Raw genomic sequence first — 9,854 nt, forward strand, 5'->3', positions numbered from 1 at the left:
AAAAGCTAACAGCTCCAGATGTGGGGTGTGGCAAACACAGCTCAATACACCTGAGTCCTCCAAAGGCCCTTGACTCTGCCAACACACAGTGGATACTCAGTGCACACAGCCGGTGGATACTCAGTGCATACAGCTTCTGGATGCTCAGTGCACACAGCCAGTGGATACTTAGTGCATACAGCCGGTGGATGCTCAGTGCACACAGCTGGTGGATACTCAGTGCACACAGCTTCTGGATACTCAGTGCACACAGCCGGTGGATACTCAGTGCATACAGCTGGTGGATACTCAGTGCACACAGCTGGTGGATACTCAGTGCACACAGCTTCTGGATGCTCAGTGCACACAGCTGGTGGATACTCAGTACACACAGCTTCTGGATACTCAGTACACATAGCTTCTGGATGCTCAGTGCACACAGCTGGTGGATACTCAGTACACACAGCTTCTGGATACTCAGTGCACACAGCCGGTGGATACTCAGTACACACAGCTTCTGGATACTCAGTGCACACAGCCGGTGGATACTCAGTGCACACAGCTTCTGGATGCTCAGTGCACACAGCCGGTGGATACTCAGTGCACACAGCTTCTGGATGCTCAGTGCACACAGCTGGTGGATACTCAGTGCACACAGCTGGTGGATACTCAGTGCACACAGCCAGTGGATGCTCAGTGCACACAGCTGGTGGATACTCAGTACACACAGCTGGTGGATACTCAGTGCACACAGCCAGTGGATACTCAGTGCACACAGCCGGTGGATACTCAGTGCACACAGTTGGTGGATACTCAGTGCACACAGCTTCTGGATGCTCAGTGCACACAGCTTCTGGATGCTCAGTGCACACAGCTGGTGGATACTCAGTACACACAGCTTCTGGATACTCAGTGCACACAGCCGGTGGATACTCAGTGCACACAGCTTCTGGATGCTCAGTGCACACAGCCGGTGGATACTCAGTGCACACAGCTTCTGGATACTCAGTGCACACAGCTTCTGGATGCTCAGTGCACACAGCTTCTGGATGCTCAGTGCACACAGCTGGTGGATACTCAGTGCACACAGCCAGTGGATGCTCAGTGCACACAGCTGGTGGATACTCAGTACACACAGCTGGTGGGTACTCAGTGCACACAGCCAGTGGATACTCAGTGCACACAGCCGGTGGATACTCAGTGCACACAGCTTCTGGATGCTCAGTGCACACAGCCGGTAGATACTCAGTGCACACAGCCGGTAGATGCTCAGTGCACACAGCCGGTGGGTGTTCAGTGCATACAGCTGGTGCTCAGCCGTGAGCGGCTGCCTCCTACCCTGCCCCTTTCTCCTCCCCTCCACCTTCCTCTCTTTTTTCCTGAGACTGGATTTTCCAGCTTCTTCGCCACTCTGCAATTTGAAACTACTTATCATCGCTCCTCTCTCCCCGCATGTCCAGGGGCTGTCAGCCGCGAGCCAAATGTCATTAGGATGGATGTCACAAGCCCAGATGTCAAAATACAATTAACATTTAAGAGCTCCTCCCGCCCTCAGCCTAGTGACCAGCTACTCCGTGGCTCCTTCCCCTGAGCGGCAGGGCCTCGGGCACCAAGGAGAGCTGCCTGGAGACAGGCCCCGGAGAGGAGCTGGAAGCAGTGTCAGGCTCGCCTGCACCCCTGGAGGTCCCCTCCATCCAGTCTCCTGCTGGATCTCTTCTTACACTGCCTGCCACCCATACCTTAGGACCCTCGACTTCTGTCCTGGCCCAGCACTGTCACAGGCCCACTGCCCTAACTGGTGCTGCCCCAGCCGCGGCTGTCCACCGTGAATCGCATGTAGCGTGCCACTCACTCTGGACTGCATGGGGAGGAGGGAACAGGCGTAAGGGACCCCCACGACTGGGCCTGGTGGCCCTTGTCCTCCAGCCACACAGCCTAGCCGATGGACGGTGGCCGGAGGGCGCCCTCTGCCACACTGCGGCCCTGGCCTATTTAGGAAGCTGCTGGCCAGAGGCCATGGAGCTCTAACAGGAACTCCCTCCTACCATGTCAGGGCCAGGATGGACAGTAGGCTGCACCTGCCCCTGGGACAGCTCACTGCCAGAGCTTGGAGGAGGCCATCGATCCACCCTGCTCTGAGGTTATCTTCAGCACGCAACACCAAAGACTGGACTGACCCAGAAAACATCCCCGTGGAGGTGAGCAGGAGGGGTGCTGAGCTCTGACTGTGGGGGGGGGGCAGCGCTGAGGGGCTGAGGTCACAGCTGCAGGGACACTCCCACTCCCCAGCAGCCCCAGGTCTCCTCCTCCTCCTCCTCCCCTCCTCCTCCTCCAGGTGCCCCCCCTCCTCCTCCTCTTCCTCCTCCTCCTCCTCCAGGTGCCCCCCCTCCTCCTCCTCCTCTTCCTCCTCCTCCTCCTCCAGGTGCCTCCTCCCAGCCGCCCCGCCACAGTGCAGACCCCCAAAACAAAGCATGCTGGGGAAGAAAAGCTCGCACTGCCAGCTCCGACCCTCGTGGGCTGCATTCTAATGGCGTTTGATTGGATCGGATGCGTTCTTAATTCCCTCCTGGGACATCAGAAGGAGGATAGGAAAGAATCTTTAATTCATCAAACTGAAATATTAATAGACTTTCAGCCAGCTGGAGTGGGCCATGAGGCCCCCACAATGGCAGAAGAGGGGGACAGGAAGGAGAAGGTGGGGACGAGGCTGAGGAGGAAGGGATGTGTCACTGGGGACGGGGAAGAGAAAGTTTGTGTGCCTTTAGGTGTGCTGCTGAGACCGCGTGAGCCAGCCACTCCCCTGACAACCCGCAACAGGCGGATGGACCCGTGTAAGGATCCAAAGCCAAGCCGAAACCGAGTGCGGGCTTTCTCCAAGAGCAGGTAGGTGTCAGAGGAGAGGACCATGGGCACGAGGAGGAGCCTGGGGTACTCATCTGGGTGGGGCCACGCACACACGCATCTGTGGTCTCGGGGCTCAGGAGAGCCCGAGGAGCCCTGATCTGAGGCCAGCCTATCTCTAGCCAAAACCACACTTGGCACTCGGGGCCATCCCCGTGTCTCTTCCAGCCCTCTCTGGCCTTGGTCTCCTGTTGGAGGAGTGCCCCACAGCCCAGGCTGGGCTGGCTCCGGTGATGACCACACCCTCACAGTCTTCCAACCCCACAGTGGCTCCCTCTCACCCTCTGTCCAGACCCCTTCTCCACCCCAAATTTCTCCCCAACTTTAAAGACCCAAGTGGAAAATTTTAGGGCACCCAGCTCGGTGGTCCTCCTCCCGCAGATGAAGTTATGTGCTTCCCCCGTTTATTCGGCTTAGAGTGGGTAACTAACATTATCTGAGTGCTTGGCCGGTGGGCTAACTCCTCTACCCATCGAGTTTAGACTTCACAAAGCGTGGAAATGGGCCAAAAGCAGCAGCGGGAGGGTGAGCATCGAGGCCTGGGGGAGCCCGCAGGGCCCCAACCCTCCCCTCCTGCACCTGTAGCAGCATATACGAATTGTCCTAAGGGTTCTCTACAGGATGAAGTCCCAATTGCCCACACACCCCCACCTTCAAATAAGAGGCCATCTCTTAGGTGCCCACGGCAGCCCGGATGCGCTCCCATCGCGGGCCTGCAGCGCCACCGTGTGGTGGGTGTGCAGCGCTGGCCGGCCTCCGCGTCCGCAGATCTGAGCAGGACCGAGGCCCAGGTGTGAGCCGCCGGCTGAGGGAGCGGAGACACCGTGATGGAGAGGGTTGTTTTCACCTGAACAGATTCTGGGAGGAGGCAGCGGGGGTGGCAGGGGGCCTATTTCAGGACCGTTTCCCAGCTGGGCCGCCGCCCTCAGATTCGTGCACAGACACTCACCTGCAATGACGACAGAGCTTTTTCTAATCCACATGCGCCCTTTGGAAAAGACCCGGGCAGAAGACCAGAGGTGCCGGGGTCCCCGTTTCTAGAGTGGGATGTGATGCCGAGTGTGGAAGCCAGCAAGGACAGCCCTTCCAATCAGATGCAGTCTCCCTCGGGGCCAAGCCCCCAGCTCCTCATCCTTGCTGCACGCTGGAGCTACAAGGAGTCTTATTAAAAGCTCCAGACGGCACCTCAAACCACTAACTCGGATCTGCGCAAAAGGCAGCCTGGTCTACAGAGCAAGTACCAGGACAGTCAGGGCTACTCAGAGAAACACTATGTGATAGTTTAAATAGGTATGCCCCCCCCCACAGAGTCATAGGTTTAAATGCTTGACCCACAGGGAATGACTCTATTAGGAGGTGTGGTCTTGTTGGAGTGGGTGTGGCCTTGTTGGAGGTCACTGTAGGAACAAGCTTTGATGTCTTATATGCTCATGCTACACATCCTGTTGCCGTGGATCAAGACCTAGAATTCTCAGCTCCCGCTCCAGCACCGTGTCTGCCTGCTTCCCACCATGATGATGAGCTAACCCTCCTAAACCATGAGCCAGCCCCAATTAAATGTTTTTATGACAGCTGCTGGGTCATGGAGTCTCTTCACAGCAACAGAAACCCTAGGACATCCTGTCTCAAAAAAAAAAAATCAAAAAAGCCGTGCTGTGATGGCACACACCTTTCATCTCAGTACTTGGGAGGCAGGCAGATCTCCATGAGTTCAATGTCAGCATGGTCTACAAATTAAGTTCCAGGACCGCCAGGGCTACACATAGAGACCTTGTCTTGAAAAACCAAAAAGAGCGCATGCCTTTAATCCCAGTACTCGTGAGGCAGAGGCAGGGGGATCTCTGTGAGTTCAAAGCCAGCCTGGTCTACAGAGAGAGTTCTAGGACAGCCTCCAAAACAATACAGAGAAACCCTGTCTCAGAAAAAAAAAACAGAAAAAAGAAAAACCAAAAGGAAGAAGACTCGACTGGGAAAAGGCACCATCAGAGTGGCTTGCACGAAAGGCTGGGGGCGTTTTCTTGATTACTGATTGGCGTGGGGCCCAGCCCATGCCGGCAACTGTCCTCAGGTGTGTAAGAAGGCAGGCTGGAGCACGTGGCCAGCCAGGGGTATGCAGTGATCGCCATCTGTCTGAAAAGGACCAGCCAGGGGTATGCAGTGATCGCCATCTGTCTGAAAAGGACCAGGAAGCCACGGCAATAGCAGACTGGGCAGACCATGGAGAACGAGCCGGTAAGCAGGGCTCCGCCACGGTCTCTGCTTTGGTCCCTGCCACCAGGCTCCTGCTGTCCTGGGTTCCAGCCTTGGCTTCCATCAGGAACAGACCATGATCAGGGCCTGAGTCCAAAGAGCCCTCTCCTCCCCGAGTTTCTTTTGGTCATCACCTTTATTAAAGCAGTAGACATCAAGTCAAACAAGGCCCCAGCCTAAAACTGTCCCAGGGTTACAAAATACAGCAGGGGCCTAGCTGCACACAGCTATGCTCTCAGTGCCGTGAAGCAGGCTGCCCTGAGGTAGTTGTCCTCAACAACCACAGAGAGGCATGGGTGACAGGAGACGGTGACAGAGAAGTCAGCCTCCTGGGCTTGTCAGCCCCGGTGAGGCAAGGCCCCATACACCAAAGAAAGGTTGTCACTAGTAGATACCATGATTAGTGTGACATTCGTGCCTCTTCATGTGTATATGGGTGCCATGTGCCCATCTGAAGGCCAGAGGTTGAAAGGCTCTTCCTTGATTGATCTCCACTCTTGGGGGGATATTGTTTTTTTTTTTTAGGTTCGTTGTTGGTGTTTCGAGACAGGGTTTCTCTGTGTAGACCTGGCTGTCCTGAAACTCACTCTGTAGACCAGGTTGGCCTCAGACTCGGAGATCCACCTGCCTCTGCCTCCTGGGTGCTGGCACTAAAGGTGTGCGCCGCCGCCGTCCAGCTTAACTTTTTTTATTATATATACAGTGTTCTGTCTGCATGTGTGCCTGCAGGCCAGAAGAGGGCGCCAGATCTCAGTTCCTCTGGAAGAACCGCCAGTGCTCTTAACCTCTGAGCCATCTCTCTCCAGACTCACTTTTTTAAAACTGTGGCATTTTTTGTAGTTGTTCAGTTGGTCAGTTGGCTGATTTATGGAGACAGGGTCTCACTGTGAAGCCCTAACTGATCTAGAACTCTCAGTGTAGCTCCAATTGGTCTTGAACTCACAGATAGCAGAGGGACTGGAGAGGAGTTCCAAGTTCTGCCCTCAGACACGGGACAGAGGGCTCCCTATGGGACTCTGCCACCATGGGTCCAGAGAAAGGGCTGAGGCAGGGGATTTAACCACATGGCTTGTCCGGGGCTCAGATAATGGACCTCCAGGCCCTGTCAGCTCTAACCAAAAATATCACCTGGATCAGGCCATCGAGATGGTAAAGGAATCTGCCTCCAAACCTGACAACCTGAATTCGACCCCTAAGATCCATGTGATAGGAGGAGAGAACCCAGTCATGTAAATTGTCCTGTGACCCCCACACATGTGCCGTGGATGGGCGAGCGCACACACACACACACACACACACACACACACACGCACGCACGCACACGCACACACACACACTCACAGCATGCAAACAGTGTATAAAGATGTTGAACAAACTATTCCTCAGGTCCACACAGCACAGGATCCGCTGCTGATGCTGAGAAGAGACCGGGCCAGGCACACACAGCTGTTCAAACAGCACAAAGCCTGGAAAGGCAGTCTCAGAGCCAGGACACGGAAACAGCAGTGACAAAAGGGACACGCCCTTCATCTGGGAGTAGATGACGTGTGTCCTTGGGAGAGTGACAGCAGATTGCCCACCCATGCACCATTGTCCTGTTTCAATGCAGGCTTCAGATAAGAATATGCAATTCTGGGGGCTGGGGAGATGGCTCAGTGGTTTAGAGCACTGGCTGCTCTTCCAGAGGTCCTGAGGTCTGGTGCCCTCTTCTGGCCTGCAGGTGAATACATGCAGGCAGAACACACACACACACACACACACACACACACACACACACACACACATATATATATATATGCAATTCTGAAGCCATCCAGATGGAAGTGCTCTGGGCCTAGAGCTGCATGAAACAAGGTCTTGAAAGCTGCCGTCTCCCTAGCACTCACACAGGCCTTTCCTGTAGCCGTCATGCGGAGAACTGGGAACCTAGGGTCACAGCGACAGGCTGACTCAGGCCAATGTTAGGCAAAACTAAAATAACATCCTAAGAAATAAGTTAATACCTCACAGTCATTAGCTGAGGACCCTGGGGGTTCACCCAGAGAACTCCGCCGGCTTCCAGATTCTCTGGGATCCTGGTGACTGTGACGTGTCTGCACCCTCCCAAAGCCACATAGAGTTCCAAGGGTGACAAAGGCCTCCCTGTCCCCCTTCCCTTCAGTCCCCAGCCCCTGAGGGAGGCTGTCGGGCGCCCGGTGGGAACTCCGTGCAGAAGGGGACAGCAGAGAGGGGACACAAAGAGAATGTGACCCTCGAGAGAGGCGTGCCTGCTCAGGCAGGGCGTGCTGAGGGGCCGAGTGTCAGGCGCAGACTTCCAGGGACAGAAGGCTTGGCCGGGGAGAGGACTGCCTGAGATCTGTCCATGAAAGAGAGGGAGCTGAGGGAGCCAAGGGTTTGAGGGTTTACAGAAACATGAAGTCATCGTGGCACACGTCTTTAATCCCAGGACTCGGGGGCAGAGGCAGGTGGATCTCTGTGTTGGAGGCCCGGCTGGTCTACAGAGAGAGTTCTGGAACGACCAGGGCTGCACAGGGAGAACCTGTCTCAAGCAACAAAAAACAGCCAAATCAGAATAGCCAGCAAGACCATGGTCAGACAGCCTGAGCGTGGAAAGAGGCGCTGAGCCCATGCAGTTGTCCGCAGAGCCCGCGGCAGGCGCGTGCCCGCAGGTGCACACGCACAGCAATAATCAAGTGAGACTTCGAGCCTGCAGAAACCTGTGCCCCGGTTCAGACCACAACTCTGGAAGTGCGCCGCCTCCAGACAGCAGCACGGGAGCCAGGGAGCCAGTAGGGGAAGGGGGAGGGGGAGAATGAGAAGGTGAAGCAGGAAAGGAGGAGGGGACGGAGGGAGGAGGGGGAGGAAAGAGGACGGTGAGAAGGGGAAGAGGGAGATGAGGCAGACAGGAAATGTGAGCTGGCGGTGATTGTGAACGATGGTGATTGTGAACGATGGTGATTGTGAGCTGACGGTGATTGTGAACAATGGTGATTGTGAACCGACGGTGATTGTGAACGATGGTGATTGTGAACCGATGGTGATTGTGAACCGACGGTGATTGTGAACGATGGTGATTGTGAACCGATGGTGATTGTGAACTGATGGTGATTGTTTCTCCATTGTCAGTTTGACAAGATTGCGAATCACCATGGTAACCAATCTCTGGGCAAGTTTGTGGAGGAGTCTCTAGACAGAGTTAAGAACATGGGAAAACCTACCGTAAATATGGACAGTACCATTGGTCCTGGAAAGGGAGAAAAGGGTGCTGGCGTTCCTCCCCTGCTTCTGAACTGTGGACACAAGGAGACCAGTCCCCTAAACTCCTGCTGCCATAATTTCTCAAACTGACACAGAATAAACCCTTTTGTCGTTGTTTAAGCTTTTCAAGGCAGGGTTTCTCTGTGTAGCCCTGGCTGTCCTGGAACTCGCTCTGTAGACCAAGCTGGTCTTGAACTCGGAGATCCGCCTCCTGAGTGCTGGGATTAAAGGTGTGCACCATGTCCAGCGACCCTTCCTTCTTGAAGTTGCTTCTGTCCAGCATTTTGTCACAGCAACAAGAAGGGTAACTGATGCAGGGTAGTGACCGACGCAGAGGCCCAGGAGCTGGAGAACAGTGAGCAGCAGTGAGGCCATAGCTCAGGAGAGGAGGAGGAGACAGAAGAACAAAGACGGGAGTTCCTGGACCACAGGCCAGTCCTCACCTCCCCCATCAGTCTCATCCACGGCTGACCGAGCAGGACCGCTGGAGAGTCAGGCGCAGCCGTCTCAATCCACTGCAGGGGGAGCAGAAAAGTGCGCACTTGAGATGCTGAAGGGATGAAAATTCTTCCCCAGTAAAATACTAAACACGGCGCTCTGACCTGGGCTGAGTCCTGCCCGGCATCTGTTACAGCTGTGACTTTGTGACAGTTAATATTGACAGCATCCACAGTCTCCTAGGAGACGGCCTCGGGGCCTGCCTGTGAGGAGTCATCTAGATTAGGCTGGATCAGGAGGCAGCATCCCTTGGGCTGAGGCCCTGGACTGGTCCTGGTCACCTCTCTGCCGTGGTGGAACGTGCCCCGTGGCCCGAGTCTTCTGTCTGGGTTGTGGGCTAGCCGTTAGCAGCTGAACATCTCTCCAGGCCTGAGTATTTCGTCACAGCAACCTGACAAGTAATTACAGACTTCAGACAGGAGACAGCGTCACACGTGTGTGGGGCCCAACTCTGCACATGTTACAGGCACACTGTCCTGAGGCACATCCCAGCCCTGGGTTGTTCTTTCAATGTGTATGGGCGATGTGTATGCAGGCATATCTGTGTATGCAGGCATATCTGTGTATGCAGGCATATCTGTGTACCAAGTGCAGGCCTGGTGCCCTTGCCCACAGATGGTGTTGAATGCCCTGGAGTTACGGGCAGTTGTGAGCCACCACATGGGGCGCTGGGAACTGAACCCGGGTCCTGTGCAACAGCAGCCAGTGCTCTTAACCACTGGACCATCTCTCCAGAACTAACACCCTCCTTTTGAAACAGGTTCTCACCATGCAGACCAGGCTGGCCTCAAACTCACAGAGATCCGCCTGCCTCTTCCTCCCCAGTGCTGGGATTAAAGGGGTGCGCCACTAACCTACTGTAGTATGCACCCTAACCACTGAGCCATCATTCCAGCCCAAACCTGGATCTTAAATAGTTATAAAGAATGCTACTGGAGCTGGGCGTTGGTGGCGCACGCCTTTAATCC

At 55.2% G+C, this 9,854-nt stretch overlaps 1 long non-coding RNA gene across 1 annotated transcript; it reads left to right on the forward strand.

Annotated features, from left to right (window-relative positions):
* Positions 1-1,581: 1,581 nt before the first annotated feature.
* LOC121134386 lies at positions 1,582-4,451 on the forward strand. The gene is made up of 3 exons (XR_005871461.1): positions 1,582-2,177; positions 2,745-2,862; positions 3,880-4,451. It is a non-coding gene; the product is annotated as an uncharacterized LOC121134386 (long non-coding RNA).
* Positions 4,452-9,854: the final 5,403 nt, after the last annotated feature.

This window comes from Mesocricetus auratus, unplaced genomic scaffold (genome assembly GCF_017639785.1).
Source record: "Mesocricetus auratus isolate SY011 unplaced genomic scaffold, BCM_Maur_2.0 Super-Scaffold_100027, whole genome shotgun sequence".
Taxonomy (NCBI): Eukaryota; Metazoa; Chordata; class Mammalia; order Rodentia; family Cricetidae; genus Mesocricetus; species Mesocricetus auratus.